Source organism: Mastigoproctus giganteus, chromosome 8, assembly GCF_048544385.1.
Source record: "Mastigoproctus giganteus isolate SK-2022 chromosome 8, ASM4854438v1, whole genome shotgun sequence".
NCBI classification, from domain to species: Eukaryota; Metazoa; Arthropoda; class Arachnida; order Uropygi; family Thelyphonidae; genus Mastigoproctus; species Mastigoproctus giganteus.
This window is the reverse complement of record NC_143582.1, coordinates 121,462,793-121,479,960: the sequence shown is the minus strand read 5'-3', so window position 1 is coordinate 121,479,960 and position 17,168 is coordinate 121,462,793. Positions and strand designations below refer to the sequence as shown.

The 17,168-nt window shown below is 36.1% G+C and overlaps 1 protein-coding gene across 2 annotated transcripts in view; it reads right to left on the bottom strand.

Moving 5' to 3' along the window:
* Positions 1–17,168, bottom strand: part of LOC150081790 (flavin reductase (NADPH)) — a 115,505-nt gene that overhangs the window by 26,825 nt on the left and 71,512 nt on the right. The gene's annotated exons all lie outside the window — the stretch shown is intronic.

Here is a 17,168-nt window from a genome sequence, read left to right as displayed (position 1 = left end):
CAATAATTTGGTCAGTTTCTTGCAGGTAGTAACATATTGATAAGGTCTTGTCTGTCCACCATTACCAATCATACAGCTTGGTCTCTAAAAGCTACACTTTAAAATCAGTGTTATGTTTATTGTGTATAGCGAATTACTAGGATTTTTAATTGTGATATTATTTGTTGTGTAACTTGCTTGTAATCAATGAAAAAAGGAGATTATTTTTTAAAATTTTTTTTAAGTACTGTCAAGATAACATGTAACAGATGCTATATGCTTCTTAGGTAAGGAGCCCTGCACAAACCATTGACCAGTTTGCTGTCATTTTACTTTAAAACAGTTGGAAAAATGTACATTTGATTACAGTTGTGAAATTTTACGTTGGTTGTGCAAAATGATTTTTATTTTTTTGTGCTAATAAACAAGTCATTATTACAGAGGAGATTGACTACAGAACTTTAACAATATTACAAGCAGCTCTACACTAAAATAAAGCATAATGCGCACACCAGTTTGAAGGACATAATTTTCCAACTTGAACATGGAAGTAAGTGATAAAATTATGTTCCATCTTTTAACCTTCTGTCACCTGTCTTTCAATTTAATAAAGATGCTTGTGTGGCAGCTGTAAAACAACCCTTTTTGTTTTAATTATAAAAATTTATTTTTAGCTTTTTTTTTTTTTAAGAATTGAAAACAGTGATCTATTAATCTGCTAAATTCAATTAAAAAATATCAAATGAAAATAAACAAAATAAACTAATAATAAAGGAGATTTTATTGTATTTTTTGTAATTTTCAAGGCACTCATCATCAAAGTGAAACGCAGACACATACATGACATCTGGTGTATGGAGAGTCAACATCTGTATTTTTGTCAGCTGTTCACGTTTAGCTTGCAAAACCAAAGCTGTATAAAATTTAGGCACTTGTCATTGGTGTCTCACAGAGGTAATGAGGAAATGGAAATTGCTTAGAAAAAATAGATGATTTTGCTTGCCTGGCAATCTTCTTTTGTTTTCTTTGGGGCTTGAAGAACAAGGGTTGATCACGTCAAAGGAATAAAAGAGAGGGCCCAATCAATGAAATCACTAAGCCACCTAACAGAACACTGGACACATGCTTGTGCATCACATGATACAACAACCTACATGGCAGAATAAGCTTTTTCCACAGGATGTATACCTATTCTGGTGACCATTATCAGGGAAATATATTATATAAAAAAACAGAACAGGTGGAATAGGACTAGAGTAATGGACAATAGTTGATGATGTAGAGCAGCTATCATCTTTTAAGGGGACAAAAGGTGATATCATCCTAGACGTTGGTAATAGCAATATTAAGAGATAGATCTAAAGACTTTATTAACTAGTACAGCGCAACACTGAGAAAAAAATTGAAAGTTAGGATTAAATTGGAAAGTCTCTGCAATTCTGCACAGGCAGGATAGGAGGGACTACATTATATTGGCCTTGTCAATCACTTCAGCCCAGGAGAGACTGTGTAAGGCTGATGAAATACAATTTTTTCAGAACAGTCTTTTCTTGTTAACAGGGGAGACTATTTTTAAAGGGAAGGGAAGGGATAAATTCAAACAGCAAGGGTAAAAGAACATAGATTTGCTGATGCTATTGAAGAAGTGTTACACAAGTCAGAAAACTGCTAGCCCGAGGAGCTACATACACTAATTCATTAATAGCAGCCACAGAAGAGGTGTGATGACGCATGTATTGATTCTACTGCAACACACAGCAACCTGGAAAGCAAGGTGTCAGGAATTACAAGGCATGCAGAAGTGGGGTGGGGGCTCATGGAACAACAAATATATGGAGTTCCTAAGTGCAACATGTGTTTATACTAATCTTAAGAGTTCAGTTAAAAAAATTTGATCATTTTGAAGTATTGGTCAAGATATCAAAATGTAGGAATATTGTAGTGTTACTCACACATAACAGTTGTAAAATTTGAACATGGCAAATACAACGTGTACAGGAAGAATAGGCAGGACAGAATGGAGAGGGATGAATAATGCTCTAAGTTAAGAAGCACACAAAATTTAAGGAACTGCACATAGGTGATGTGGGTGGACAGTGCTCTGTTGGGACAGTTTGGTGTGACATAAGAACTGGGTAAACTAAAATGAGAATAGGAGTATATTATAGACCTAATGACTGTGATGAATATAACAACTGACTACTATACAGAGTGGGGCAGTATATGTCTTATAATTGGGAATATTAACTTTCCAGATATTAACTGAAACTAGTCACTCACACAGCATCAGAACTTTTGTGGATTTATTGGATGATTGTTTCTACACCAGCATGTTAGAAAGACAATGAGAAAAAGAAATACACTTTATCCAATTATAATCAGCACTTAAGATGATTCTTCACTTTTATTAAGAAACTCTAAATAAAAAAAACACCAGGTGGCTCTGACCCCTAATGTTATTAGTGAAGTCCCATAGGGTTCGGTGTTGGGCCCACTGTTGATTTGTATATTTATCAATGATATTGATGAATGTATGCCAGGCTTAATATCGAAGTTTGCAGATGATACTAATGTTGGCAGAGCTGTCAATCACAGTAATGGCAGTGTGCTACTGCAACAGGATCTAGAAAAGTTGGGCAGGAGCCTGAGAGGTGGCAACTGTAGTTTAATATTGACAAATGCAAAGTAATGCACACGGGTAGAAGTAACCCTAGAGAAACGTACCAACTGTGTGGTACTACACTTAGTGTGGTAGAAAAGAAAAAAGACCTGGGAGTAATTGTGCAGTCAGATATGAAGTTTTCTGAGCAGTGTAGACAGGTAGCCAAAGCAGTTCAATGCTTTACAGGAATTTTGCTAGTAAGGAAAAGGAGGTGATTATCCCTTTGCATAAGGCAATGGTCAGGTCAGGTCAGGTCACGCCTTCAGTACTGCAAACAGGTCAGGAGGCCTCAGTTTAGGAAGGATTTAGAGTTGCTTGAGCGAGTACAGCGAAGGGCTATGAGATTGGTGAGGTGAACAAAGAGGTCCTCTTACCAAGAAAGGGTTAAGTTCTGCAAATTGCAGCATCTAGAGACTAGGCACCTGCGAAGTGATCTGATTGAGGTGTATAAGGCCTTGAATGGGTTGAGCATGCCGAATTCTGATCGGATTCTTCCTCTTGTCAGATTACAAACCTTAGGGGACATAAATTCAAATTGAGGAAAGCCAGTTGAAGAATAGATGTCCAGAAATTTGCCTTTAGCCAGTGGGTAGTTGATTGCTGGAACAAACTTCCATCTGTCGTTGTGGAAGTTGATAGTTTAAATAAATTCAAGGAGGAATTGGACAAACGTTTAGAGGAAATGGATGTGTGAAATGTTTTTTTTTTTTTTGTGCATCACACAAAATGATGCTACATAAGCTTGCTTTTTTGCATCACATGCCTCTACTATTACTACTGCAGTGTATTCATGTGGGATTTACTAAATGGTGAACTACTAACAAGGACAAAGGCAAGGGCTTTTGTTTATGTAAAGGTGACGACAGTGGTCTCAGACAGTTTTTAAATTCTATTGAGTGGACCCCAACTTTGGGTGTTAACAACAACAAATACCCCACAGCAGATTTTAATAATATTTGGGAAGGATGGATATGTATTAGAGATAAATATAAAATTTCATGAAAATCCATTCACTGGAGGTCAAGTTATTACGTGCAGATGTATGGACATAAAATAATTGCTGGATTTCTATTGCTCTGATTTTAATGAAGTTTCACAAATTTTTCTAATCAACCTAAATATAAAATTTTATCAAAAATCATCTATTAGGAGTTGAGTTGTTACATGCAGAAAGATGGAGGGACATAGTGAAGACAATAGGCACTTTATGCATGTATGCTAACACTAATTTAAATATACAAATGCCATTAGGTGCCATTAGGAGGGGTGAAGTGGAAGGGTTTTTTTTTTTTTTTTTTTTTTGGCTGATGCTGCATAAGCTTGCTTTCTTGCATCATATGCCTCTACTAATGCTAATGTTCCCAGAAGAGGGGGTCAGCTTTATTATATCATCAGAAACTGAAACTGTTTGAATCAAGTGTTTTTAACCATAATAAGGGCTTATAGCTAAATTCCAGTTAGCATTAGCAGAAGCATGTGATGAAAAAAAGGAAGCTTATACTGCATCAGCCATAAGCTAATATAATATTTATAATTAAATAATGAAACCATAGTTAATAATAACACCATCTATTAAAAAACCTCTCCCTAACTCTTGAAAATATCTTCCTTAGACAAAATTAAACAATCATGTCTAATACCTAGACACATTTGCAAACTGTTCATTTACCTCTTCAGTTTGAATTATAAACCACAGATACTACATGGATTTAATATAATAAAACACTTCACAAATAAGACTTTAATAAAATAAGAACACAACTCTGCATAAATTTACTGTTCAGAATATTATAAAACTTCAGACACTGCCCACACTTTAGAACAAATATATTCAAATTACCATAAAGCAATTAAAGATCATGTACCTACGTAGACAAGTGGTGCATTAGCACACACTCCTTGAGTAGACTATGGTTCAACCCCATGACTGCTAAATACAGTCGATCTGCCAACCCGCACTGGATCAGTATGGCAGATTGTAGTCCAATTCCGTCAACACAAATTGTTGAGGCGGCTTACAACCTGCAGTGAGTTGATAATGGCTGCAGTTTACCTTTTTACTCTTAAGAACATTTTCAAAAGAAAGTGAAAAATTTCCTATATGTATCAATAGAAGAAAAAAACTACTGTTAAAGGGGGGAAAAAACGAATGGCATGTAAAATATAAAAAAAATCAAAGAATAATTAAACAAATACCCTGAATTCAGGAAAAAGGCAACAATCCTTATTAAAAAAAGCATGTAATATTCAATCAGCTGTTATTAGATTAGTATTAGCCAAATAGTACAAGGAAGCTATAGACTTTTGAAGTGCACCAGCCAGAAAAAAGATAAGAAATAAATTATGCACTTCCCTCCTCATGAAGGTAATCCAGTTGATCTTTAACTTTCTTCAAACTCTCAGACTCAACTACCTGCGAAGGCAACTTGTTCCAATAATCAACAACTTGCTGGCTAAAAGAAAACTTCCTAAAATCTAGTCTAAACCTCTCCCTGTATAATTTGAATTTATGGCCCCTAGTTCTGAAATTCTTTGTAACATAAAAATTCCACATTTTACCAAGCCCTCTCAGAATCTTATAAATTACAAATCAATCAGATCCCTCTGAGGTGCCTGGTTACCAAGTTCTATAGCCCACACAATGTCTTTCCTCTTGGAGTTGCCCATCTTTGGACCCTTTCAAGAAGCTCAATTGTCTTTTTTTCAGATGAGGTCTCCATACTTGGACACAGTATTTCTAATGTGGTCTTGCAATTGCCTTATACAGTGGGATTATGATCTCCCTTATGTCCACAGGATAATGTTTGATAGATCGATAGGCCACCGTGGACTTTCCTGGACACCTGTTTACACCACTTGGAAAAATTCTTACCTGCACATATTGTAACTCCCCAAGTGCAAGATCTTGCATTTTGTTGCATTAAAACTTAGCTGCCACTTTTCTGACCATTCCTGAAGCCTGTTCAAGTCATCCTGAAGGAGTACTGCTTAGCAATGATCATTAACAACTCTCCCAATCTTTACATCAACCGCAAATTTTGACATCATGCCCTTAATCCCTTTGTTGATATCATTTATAGAAATTCAGAAACAACAGTGGTCCAAGAACCAAACCTCTGGGTCTCCTCTTCAGACATTACACCAATCTGAAGAATATACACTGATCCCAACTCTGTCTTCTGCCTGCAGCCACCAAGCAATCAGTCTTGGAATCTCTCCAGAGTCAAATACTTTGCCAAAAGTCAAATAGCTTACTAGATTAGTTAACCACGATTTTCCCTTAACAAAATTATGTTGTGTGTTATTCAGAATGCCATTTCTTTCTAAATGTCCATGGATTGCACTCTGAATCACTGTCTCTAATGGTTGAAAACAAGCTGGCACCCACCCCCCTCAAAATTACAGTTATATACTATCAACTTCTGGAAGCCTTATTTACCTTTATGCTCTAAAGCTTTTCTAATAAAGTCATAAGTAATCTTGAAATCAGTAATTTCACGTGGGTCAGCCTCTCTTCAGCATAGTCTTTCATCAATAAAGACCAATGCAAAGAAAATACCTATTCAATTCAACAGCTAGGTATCTAATACTTTCCCCACACTCAGTACACAAGAGTCCAATTGGATTTATTTTCTTCTTTGTATTCATATATATGAAAAATTTTGTCCCCATTCTCTGCTCTCCTCGCCAGTGATTTCTCATACTCAGTCTTCACCTCCCTAACTTTGTGGCACTGTTACAGATCAACTTGTAGTTGTTGTAGGCTTCACTACTTTTCATCACTCTGTAACTATCCCATGCTATCTTTTTCTGCTCCATTAGATCAACCAGCTCTGCATTCATCTACTTTAGCATCTTCCTCATGCAATATTTTCTTAATGGTATGTATGCACTCATGACTTCTTTGATTTTTGATTTAAAGGTATTCTATAATTCAAATGTATTCACCCTCCCTTTGCAATATGTCCAATTAATAGATGCCATACAGTGCCTTGAAACTGTCATAGTTCCCTCTTCTGAAATTATAACCTGTGCCTTTACTTTTAACTACTGCAACATCTTTCTTCATCTTCCAACTAACAACTGCATGGTCACTACCTGCCAATAGTTTCCATACTTTAAGCACTGATGTCATCTCGTTTGTGAGTAATGATGAGGTCAAGAATATTCTTACCCCTAGTATTTTCTCTTAAATGATGGTATAATTAATTATCAAGTTTATTTAAAAAATTTTTTTCCTCCCATTTATTCCACTCAATATGGAGAAGATTGAAGTCACTCATAAAAAGACATTCGCACTTGCTTGCCCATTCCATCTACATGTAGACTCAAGTCATACTCCTCATTATCTTCTGGTCTGTAGTTACTCCCACTCTAATTATACTTTTGCTTCTGACTACCTCACAATATACAGATTCTAAATACAGGTGACCCCCGCTTAACGCTGATAATTTGTTCCCAAGAAACAGAGCACTAAGTGAATCAGTGCTAAGTGAGCACCATATTCCCGTAATGTAACATACGTATTTGTGAGTCGCAATCATGCCATAGGATATTTCTTAATCAATAATAAACAGTAGCGAAAAGACATGCAAATGTCGGTCAAAATATTTAATATAAAAAATTTGTACATGTAAAATATTCTCCATTACATACGTGTGTGTGTGTGTGTGTGTGTGTGTGTGTATAATTATGTGGTAAGTAACTACTTTACATATCAAAATTACACTTAAAATCATGAATTATCCGATGGCACTGGGCTGTCGAGTTTTCGTAACTTTGGTCAATTTTGGGTTGTACTTTGACCGTCTTCCTAGTAAACTAAAAGGGGTTTTACTTTAAAATCCCCGCAGTGGTACCACCCAACAATAAAGTCAATCGATCCTTCACCGCTTTGAAGCCTGGCATGCTTTTTTTTCCTTCTTTCAATATGAAACTTCTTTTCGTTTCCAAAAAAGTCCTGTTTCATCTATGTTAAAAACTTGTTGAGAAGTTTAACACCACTCTTCAATAATTTTTAGAAGTTCTTTTTTGAAAGTTTCGCCTCCTTGATCTGCACTTGCGGCTTCTCCCTGGATTTTAAATCCATCTTACCAGCCCTTACTAGCTTTAAATGGTTCCACATTTTTTTTTTCCCCTTCAGATCATCATATAGGCTAATCACTTTTTCTTTAATAATATTTAACTTGATGGAATTGTGCGGTGGATATTATCTTCAATAAAATTATTTAGAAGTCCCTCCATTTCAATTATAATAGTCGGCCTAGTTGCTTATAGTGGAACAGCTGTCTTTCTCGCTGCTAAAATTAATTCTTTATAATTGTTCTTACAGTTGAACCTGCCAGTCCTAAATTATTGCACACATCCACTTGTCGTGGAATAGAATCGATTCACTTCGAAACTTATAATTTAATTTTCAAATACAGTATTTTTCTTACCTTAGTAGGCTTCGTACCATGTCCAGACTTTGTTCGTTTTTAATTCTTATCAGCCATTATTAACCTTCGAAAATGTAGCTGCGTTGCATTAATTATGATACAATGTTCGAGTAAACTATCCAATACGGACGATGTCTAACACTGTACTGAGTGATAACTAGGCTTCGGATAAATGCATATAATGCAAATATTGCACAAGTCACCATAGTGCAATTAAATTAGCATGCGAGAAAATTTCACAAGTCAGCGTAGGAAACTACTATTCATTTTCAAGCTATCGACTACATCAGATGAAAAGTTTTCATTAAACATGCCAAAAATTCAATCTGTACGCTGGTAAAAGAGCATTATAGTGAGTTGTGACAGCATTAGAGTGAGATATGAGTTATAATATAAAAACAGCATAACGAGGGCCTGCTGTATACTGTTTTATATTTCTTCAAATTTATCCAACAATCACACTTTATTAGCTGTTATAAAATTTTACATTAGCAGTTGGTAATAATTAGAATTAAACTGAGTACTGTGCATTTGCTTGCCTGCTTGTTCTTTTGATAAAAATAGATAACGAAATGAATGTGTTTGATCATTTTAAATGGCTGTTCGGTCCTTTTTTTTTTTATCTCTAGCCTTTTTTTCCTAGTCCTTTCTTTAGTGGGCTGTTTTACCTACAACCTGCCAAGGTTTAAAAAACTGCTAAACACAAGTAATTTTAAACATTTGCAAGAGGATACATTTGTGTACTCTGCACATGAATAGTTAAAAATTAACTTCCATTAGATGCCATACAGTGGCATCTAATGGAAGTTAATATTTACTTCCATTTTCATTTATTTCAAATTTAGTTTGCCAGGAAGCCAGCAAAATTGGCATATTCTGCTATTTTGCTAATTCTCTATTGCAAATGAATATTGCCTTCCATGTTTTCAAACAAATGTAATTGCTAATTAGCACACCTACCAATACAAAAAAATAAGTTAGTTAATGTATGCAGTGCATTACATTTCAGGTACATCAGCAAATAATAACAATACATGATTTGTATATAATTTTGGGATGGTTCACCAAATCATTCTAAAAGACCCACATATAAAACTTCACGAAAATTTATCCATTGGAAGTAAAGTTATTGCATGCAGATGGGCAGACAAAGAAATAATAATTGCTGTATTTCTATTCATCCGATTTTAATAATATTTGGGAAGGATGGATATGTATTAGAGATAAATATAAAATTTCATGAAAATCCATTCACTGGAGGTCAAGTTATTACGTGCAGATGTATGGACATAAAATAATTGCTGGATTTCTATTGCTCTGATTTTAATGAAGTTTCACAAATTTTTCTAATCAACCTAAATATAAAATTTTATCAAAAATCATCTATTAGGAGTTGAGTTGTTACATGCAGAAAGATGGAGGGACATAGTGAAGACAATAGGCACTTTATGCATGTATGCTAACACTAATTTAAATATACAAATGCCATTAATGAGCTCCTTGTGAGATTGATTAATTTTTTTCTTAATTAATTTTTGAAAAATGGCAGTTTTACCACTAGACATTTTTACTGGGTATCCATCAGAATGGCAGAGTTGATGCTTAATATCCTCACACTCTTTACATCAAACACACAAAGACATTCCCCTTGGCTGTATCACATCCTGCATTCCAGATAGATTCCATATATCAAAAACAAGTAGTACATTTCATAAAACAGCGATTCAGATGAAAACTGCGCCCCCCCCAAACCACAGCACTCCCGTTACTTTGAGCCCTTTGCTTTGCTGCTCTAGTCTGAGACAAGACTTCCATTCAAATTCAATTTAATTGAGAATACACTAAAGTACAGGTAATACGGGGGGGTTGCCTGTAGTATACTTAATTGCAATAATAACACTAGTTGGTGGTTATGCAGAATAATACATATTACGCAGTCAAGTTGACATTAAACACACACACACACAGCAATACCTCGCATAGCACTGATAATTGGTACTGAAACTATTCCGTGTTATGCGAAACCATGCTGATTGAGGTATAATTATAATGGGTTTTAATTGAATGTGTGCCAGAGAAAAAGTCTATAAACAAATTATAATAAATCTATAAACAATTTGCACTTGATAGCCAATTAAAAGGATTTGAAATTAAAAAAATATATTGCAAAAATTTTATTAATGAAAAGGTAACATGAGAAAAAAACCTTTAAAAAAGCAGTTGTTTATTTAGGTATTTCAATAATGAAGTCTGGCAAAGCCATCTCTTCTTTTTCTCGGCATACAAGTCTATGTTGCATTGAATCCCATCTAAAATTTGCCATATCTTGATGCTACATTCAACATTCGGATCTCCATTCGTAATCGCCTCACAGGCCATGTCAACCACCCAAAAAAAACTTTCTCCAGTTCTTCTGTTGAAAATTATTTCGGTAGCACTTCAGCGTTATCCAATTTAGAATTGTTTTCCTCTTCTGCATATGCAGTTTGCTCGTCAATTTCAAGGAGAGTTGTATCATCTAAGTCACATGCGAGTCAATGCAGTCATGTACATTGGCAGCTTCCAAAGTTTCCAATTCCAAGTCTTTTCCAACCTTCAAAATGTCTTCGGCAATTATCTGAACTTGCGATTCAAAACCAGTGAAATGTTTTGCCCAGTCAAAACATTTCACTGGTTTTCCAAAACATTTCGCTGGTTTTCCAGTCAAAACCAGCAGAATGTTTTGCCCTATTTGGTAAATTACATTTACCAAATAGGGCAAAACATTCTGCCAAACAGAAGGCATGTCCTTGGCAGTGATTTCTAGCCAAGATGCAGATATATTTTCGATCATATTTAAAGGAGTAAAAAACAAATTTTGAAATGAAAAGTTTGAAAAACTATCATGTCGTCTCGTCAGGATGGAATTAAGAATACTGAACATTGTTGCACGTTGCAGCTGACTGCCCGAACAGAGCAGTTGTCACATGTGCATGGTAGACAACAGAGTTGGTGCTGCAGCATATATGTATAGTACCTGTCTAGGCTATTGAATAAGTTTTAATATATACAGTAAATTTGACTTAAACTTACTTGAAAACCGTGTTGAAAACCCTTGCTGAGCAGGGTTTTGCTGTGTGTGTGTGTATATATATATATATATATATATATATATATATAAAAATAAAATAAATAAATAATGGTATAGAGTTTATATATTGTTATTACCTTCTATATATATTGTGTTATTGAGTTTACACTATATGTATTACACTTGTAAGGTTATAAGTTAGCATTAGCAAACACATATGATACAGGAAAGCAAGCTTATACAGAATCAGCCAAAAAAAAAAAAAAAAAACCTCCCATTTCACCCCTTCACTCGTTTCAAATGCCTGTCCAGCTCAGCCTTAAATTTATTTAGGCTTTAGCTTCCACAACAAAATATGGAATCTAGTTCCACCAATCAACTACCCACTGGCTAAAGGCAAATTTCGGCACATCTATTCTACAACTATCTTTCCTCAATTTGAAACTGTGCCCCCTCAGGTTCTTTAGTCTGAGCACGAGGAAGAATCCTATTAGCATTCAGCTTGCTCAAGCCATTCAAGGCCTTAAACACCTCAATCAGATCACCTCACAGGTGCCTACTTTCCAGGCGCTGCAATTTGCAGAACTTAAGCCTTTCGTGGTAAGAGCAGCCATTTGTTCCCCTCACCAATCTTGTCCTTCTTTGTACTCTTTCTAGCAACTCTACATCCTTCCTAAAATGAGGCCTCCAGACCTGTACACAGTACTCTAGGTGTGGCCGAACCATTGCCTTGTATAAAGGGATAACCACCTCCCTGTACCTGCTAGCAAAATTCCTATATATATCATTGCCAAGACTCCATGACCTGACCTGGCAGCCCATCTGCACTGTTCAGCAAAATTCATATTTGACTGCACAATTCATCCCTAGGTCTTTTTCACTTTCCACTTCCCTGAGTGTAGTACCACATAGTTGGTACGTTTATCTTTAGTTACTGCTACCCATATGCAGTACTTTGCATTTGTCACTGTTAAACTTCAGTTGCCACTTCTCAGCCCATTTTCCCAAATTATCTAGATCCAGTTGGAGTAGCATACTGTCTTTACAGTCATTAACAACCCTGCCAACATTTGTATCATCTGCAAACTTGGCCATTAAACCTGATACACATTCATCAATATCATTGATAAATACTGAAAACAACAATGGGCCCAACACTGAACCCTGGAGAACTCCACTAATAACATTTGTCCATGAAGAGCAGTGTCCATTGATTACCACTCTGTCATCTCCCACTCAACCATCCCTTTATCCATTGTAGCAACTTACCCATAATGCCATACCTATCCAATTTGTACAGCAGTCTTCCATGTGCAACAGTATCAAAAGCTTTCCTGAAATCCAAGTATATGATATCCATTCAAATTGGTCAGCCAAGACCTCCCTTTAACAAACCCATGCTGTGTCTTAACTGTAACTGCAGTCTTGTCTAGATGATCTTGCAATGCTTCTTTAACCAGTGACTATTATTTTCCCCCAGAACAGAAGTTAAACTAACAGGTCTATAGTTACTTGTGTCACCTTTTGAACCCCCTTTGTGAATTGGTGATACATTTGCACACCTTCAGTCCATGGGGACCACCCTTGAATCCAAGGACGCTCTCATAATTATGGCTAAGGGTTTGCTTACTTCCTTTGCTGACTTCTTTAATATAACTGGATAGATACTGCCCACCCCAAGTGCCTTCCTTATGTTTAACTTGAACAATTTCTGATAAACAGGGAGCCAAAATCACTTGGCTCCCTGTTAGCGTTTGATAAACTTCTGGCACTCCCCTCATTGAATAACTCCTCATGTGTGAATGTAGATGGTTGGTTGGTTGTTGGGTTTTATTGGCGGATTAGCAACTAAGGCTATAATGCACCAAAATCAGGTTATATATAAAAATTTTAATTTCTCTGACCTAATTACTTAGGTCACCACGTCAAGATATAAAATAACAACAGTATAAAATGTAAAAAAGATAAATCAATAAAGAAATAACAATAACATGTAAATTTTAAATACAAGTAAAAACATTTATTGATTTAAAATAGCTAAAAACAGCAGACACATTGTCATTGTCAGATAAAATCTGACTGAGTGTATACGGCTCAGTCAGATGATTAAAAGCAGTAAAACGGATATTGCTAAAATCTGGACAGTCAACTAAAATGTGTGAATGTAGAGGCAAAATACTCATTCAGTTTATCAGCTACCTGAGCATGATCACCAATTGTAAACCCATCTATGATAAGTGGTCAAATCTGATTCATCCCTTTCCTTTACATAAGTGAACCCTTTGCTGTTTTTCTTTGCATCCTTTGCCAAAGATTTCTCGTAATCTGCCTTCACCTGCCTAATCTCCTTTGTGACTTGATTAAAGACTAGTTTATACCTGCCATAGGCTTCTCCGAGCCAATAATGAGTGATCAACAAGTATGCATTTAGTTGATGATGCTGAAGAATAAACATTCTTTGACATTTGGTGTCACCTGATTCTCTATATGCATCCCATGCATTCTTCTTCTCTGCCACGAGCCCCATTAATTCATCTGACATCCATTTAGGTCTCAACCTTGAACGGTATATCTCAGTTGGAATGAAAAGCCTAGTAGCCTCCAAAATTAAGTCCCTGAAGGCTTCCCATTTAGAATTCAATGTTGGTAACATCATCGGTTGATCCTTAAGGTTGTAACTACCATCCTTGATGGTAGTTACAACCTTAAGTAATTCCCACATCAGTACATTGTGATCACTGTCACCCAGTGGTTCCTTTATCTGCAAATTCTTAATGCATGAATAATCACTGCTGATAATCAGATCAAGAGTATTACTGTCTCTGGTTGCTTCTCAAAAATGTTGCTGTAGGAAACAGTCATCCAATAAATCCACAAAATCTTGCTAGTGTGCGAGTGACCAACCACAAGTTCCAGTCAATATCTGGAAAGTTAAATTCCCCCATCATAAGACATTCTGATTTACTGTCCCACTATTTCTCTGCACAATTGCTCATTATACTCATCAGATTCATTTGGCCTTTAACACACACCTACTCTCACTTTTCCTTTCCCAGTTCTTATTTCAACACCAAACAGACTCAACACGGCACTGTCCACCAAAATCAATTGGATGCACTTCATTAGATTTTATATGTTTCTTAACTAACTGCATAACCCTCCTCCCTTCCTGTAAACATTGTACTCCCGAAATTCCAATTCTGCACTGCCTATATCTGTGTGACACATCATCTCTGATATCTCATCAATATCTGCTTTTGATGTCTTGACTAGCAGCTCAAGCTCATCAAATTTATTAACTATACTCTTAGCATTGGTGTACATGCAAGTATACATGCACGTGTTCCTACTCTTAGTTACCCTGACACAGCCCATGTATTTCCTTGTTCTACTATGACTCCCAGCAGTCCTGGAAATCTCCATTACCTTGCTTTCCAGGCTGCTGCACATTCTAATAGAAGCAGTGCAAGAATCACTGTTGCCTCTGCCTGCAGCCACTGTTAAGCTTTTAGTCTGTGTATCCCCGCAAGCTAGCAGTTTTTCAACCCACCTAACAGTGCCTCGATAGCATCAGCAAATATTCTTGCACCCTTTCTATTTAAGTGTACCCCATCCCTGTAGAAGCAATCTCTCCTGTCAACAAGCACAGACCAAGTTTATTATATATATATTTTTTTTTGTTAGTTGTTGGCACATCAGCTTCTGTGGCCATAATGCACCTCCCAAAATTTTTGCATTTTACTCTGATCCAAGCCAGAGGCAGGATTTGAACCCACGACCTTTGGGTTGCCAGGCAGGCACTTTACCCACCTGGCTAGCCCGGTCGGAATTAATTATAATAGATAAGATTATCTATTAACGCCAACCTATGATTTGAACTTTGCAGATACTTTAATATATCACAATTGCTGTAGTACATGGTAGAATTACCCTACCACTCACTATAATACAAGTTGCAAGAACAATATTCACACCAAATTACAGATACAAAGGTTCTATGTATATTAAGTTCTAATTACAAAATCTGTAGCTAAATTTAAAAATAAACTAAGAAACTTGACTGAGACTATAAAGTTATTTATAGAATACGATTTAATATGATAATTAGGTCAATAAAATGGAAAAATTTTTTTTTCTTAATTTATCCATTCAGAGGAACTCAATTCTTCAAATTCACAGTTTGTACTCTCGAACCAAAAAATGAATGTATACCATTGACAAAACCCCATGACTGCTTTGGCAGCCTATCTGCACTGCTCAGTAAACTTCATATTTGACTGAAAATTACAGCCAGATCTTTTTCATTCCCCACTAACGTAAGCCTAAGTGCAGTAGCACACGGTACATTTCTGTGGGGTTACTGCTATGCATATGCAGTACTTTGCATTTGTCAATGTTGAATGCAAAGTATAGAATATATTATAGGATATATAGTCCAAGTTCAAACTGAAATGTTATTTTAAAAAATAATGCTAAACATTCAATATGACTTTATTGTGGGTAGACCTAAAACAACCACCACATAACTTTGGAATAAGTTATGCAACTTAACAAACAATTATATGTGGTATACCTAGATATTTCTAAAGTCTTTAATTCAGTACCCCACCACCAATTCCAAAATTTCAAAACCATGGAGTGATCAGTCAGGCCTTAAAATTTAATTTGTTTGTTTCCAAAACAACAGGACTGTCACAGTCATAATTATTCAAGAAAATTAGCATTAGTGTAGGCATGTGATGCAAGAAAGCAAGCTTATATAGCATCAGCAAAAAAAAAAAAAAAAAAAAAAAGCACCCTTTACATTTCACTCATCCATTCAAAATGTCTAGTTCTGCCTTGAACTTATTTAAGTTGTTAACCTCCACTACAACAGATGGCAGTTTGTTCCAACTATCAACTACCCACTGGCTATACGCAAATTTCTGCACATCTATTCTACAATTGTCTTAACTCAATTTGAATTTATGTCCCCTCAAGTGAATAATCTGAACAAGAGAAAGAATCCCATTAGCACTGAGCTTGCTCAAACCATTCAAGGCCTTATACACTTCAATTAAATCAACTCGCAGGTGCGTGGTCTCCAGATGCTGCAATTTGCAGAACTTTAACCTTTCTTGGTAAAAGCAACCCTTTGTTACACTCACCAATCACATTGCCCTTCTGTATACTCGTTCCAGCAGCTCTACATCCTTCCTAAAATGAAGCCTCCAGACCTGTATGCAGTACTCAAGGTGTGGCCGACCATTGTCGTATACAAAAGGATAATCACCTCCTTATCCCTGCTATCAAAATTGCTATATATCTTGACAAGACACCATGAGCTACTCTTGCAGCCTCTCTGCACTGCTCAGAAAACATCATATCTAACTGCACAATTACCCCCAGGTTCTTTTCATTCTCCACTACCCTGAGTGTAGTACCAGTTGGAATGTTACTCTGGAGTTACTGCTACCCATATGCAGTACATTACATTGGTCAATGTTAAACTTCGGTTGCCACCTCTCAGTCCATCTGCTCAAATTTTCCAGATCCTGTTGCAGTAGTGTACTATCATTACTTTCACTAACAACCCTGCCAACCTTCGTATTGTCTGCAAACTTTGACATTCACCCTGATATACCTTCATCAATATCATTCATAAATACAGAAAACAACAATGGGGCCAACACCCAACCCTGGGGAACTCCTCTAATAACATTAGTTCACAAAGTGCAGTATCCATTGATAACCACTGTCTTCTCCCACTCAATCATCCTTTTATCCATTGTGGCAACTTACATTGCCAACTGAAGACGTTCTTTAACTAACGAAAGTCCTCGTAAAGACTATTGGCTTCACCGGATTCACTTACAGTTTTTAACTATTCTTTTCTTTTCTTCTATTTCGATGACAACCAAGGATTGGATGTGTACACTTCTATTTCCTTGCACCTATTTAACTCAGTCAACTTTTACCTACTTCCCTCCCTTTTAATTTTTCAATTTAACAATTCAACTTAAACATTAACCACGCTACC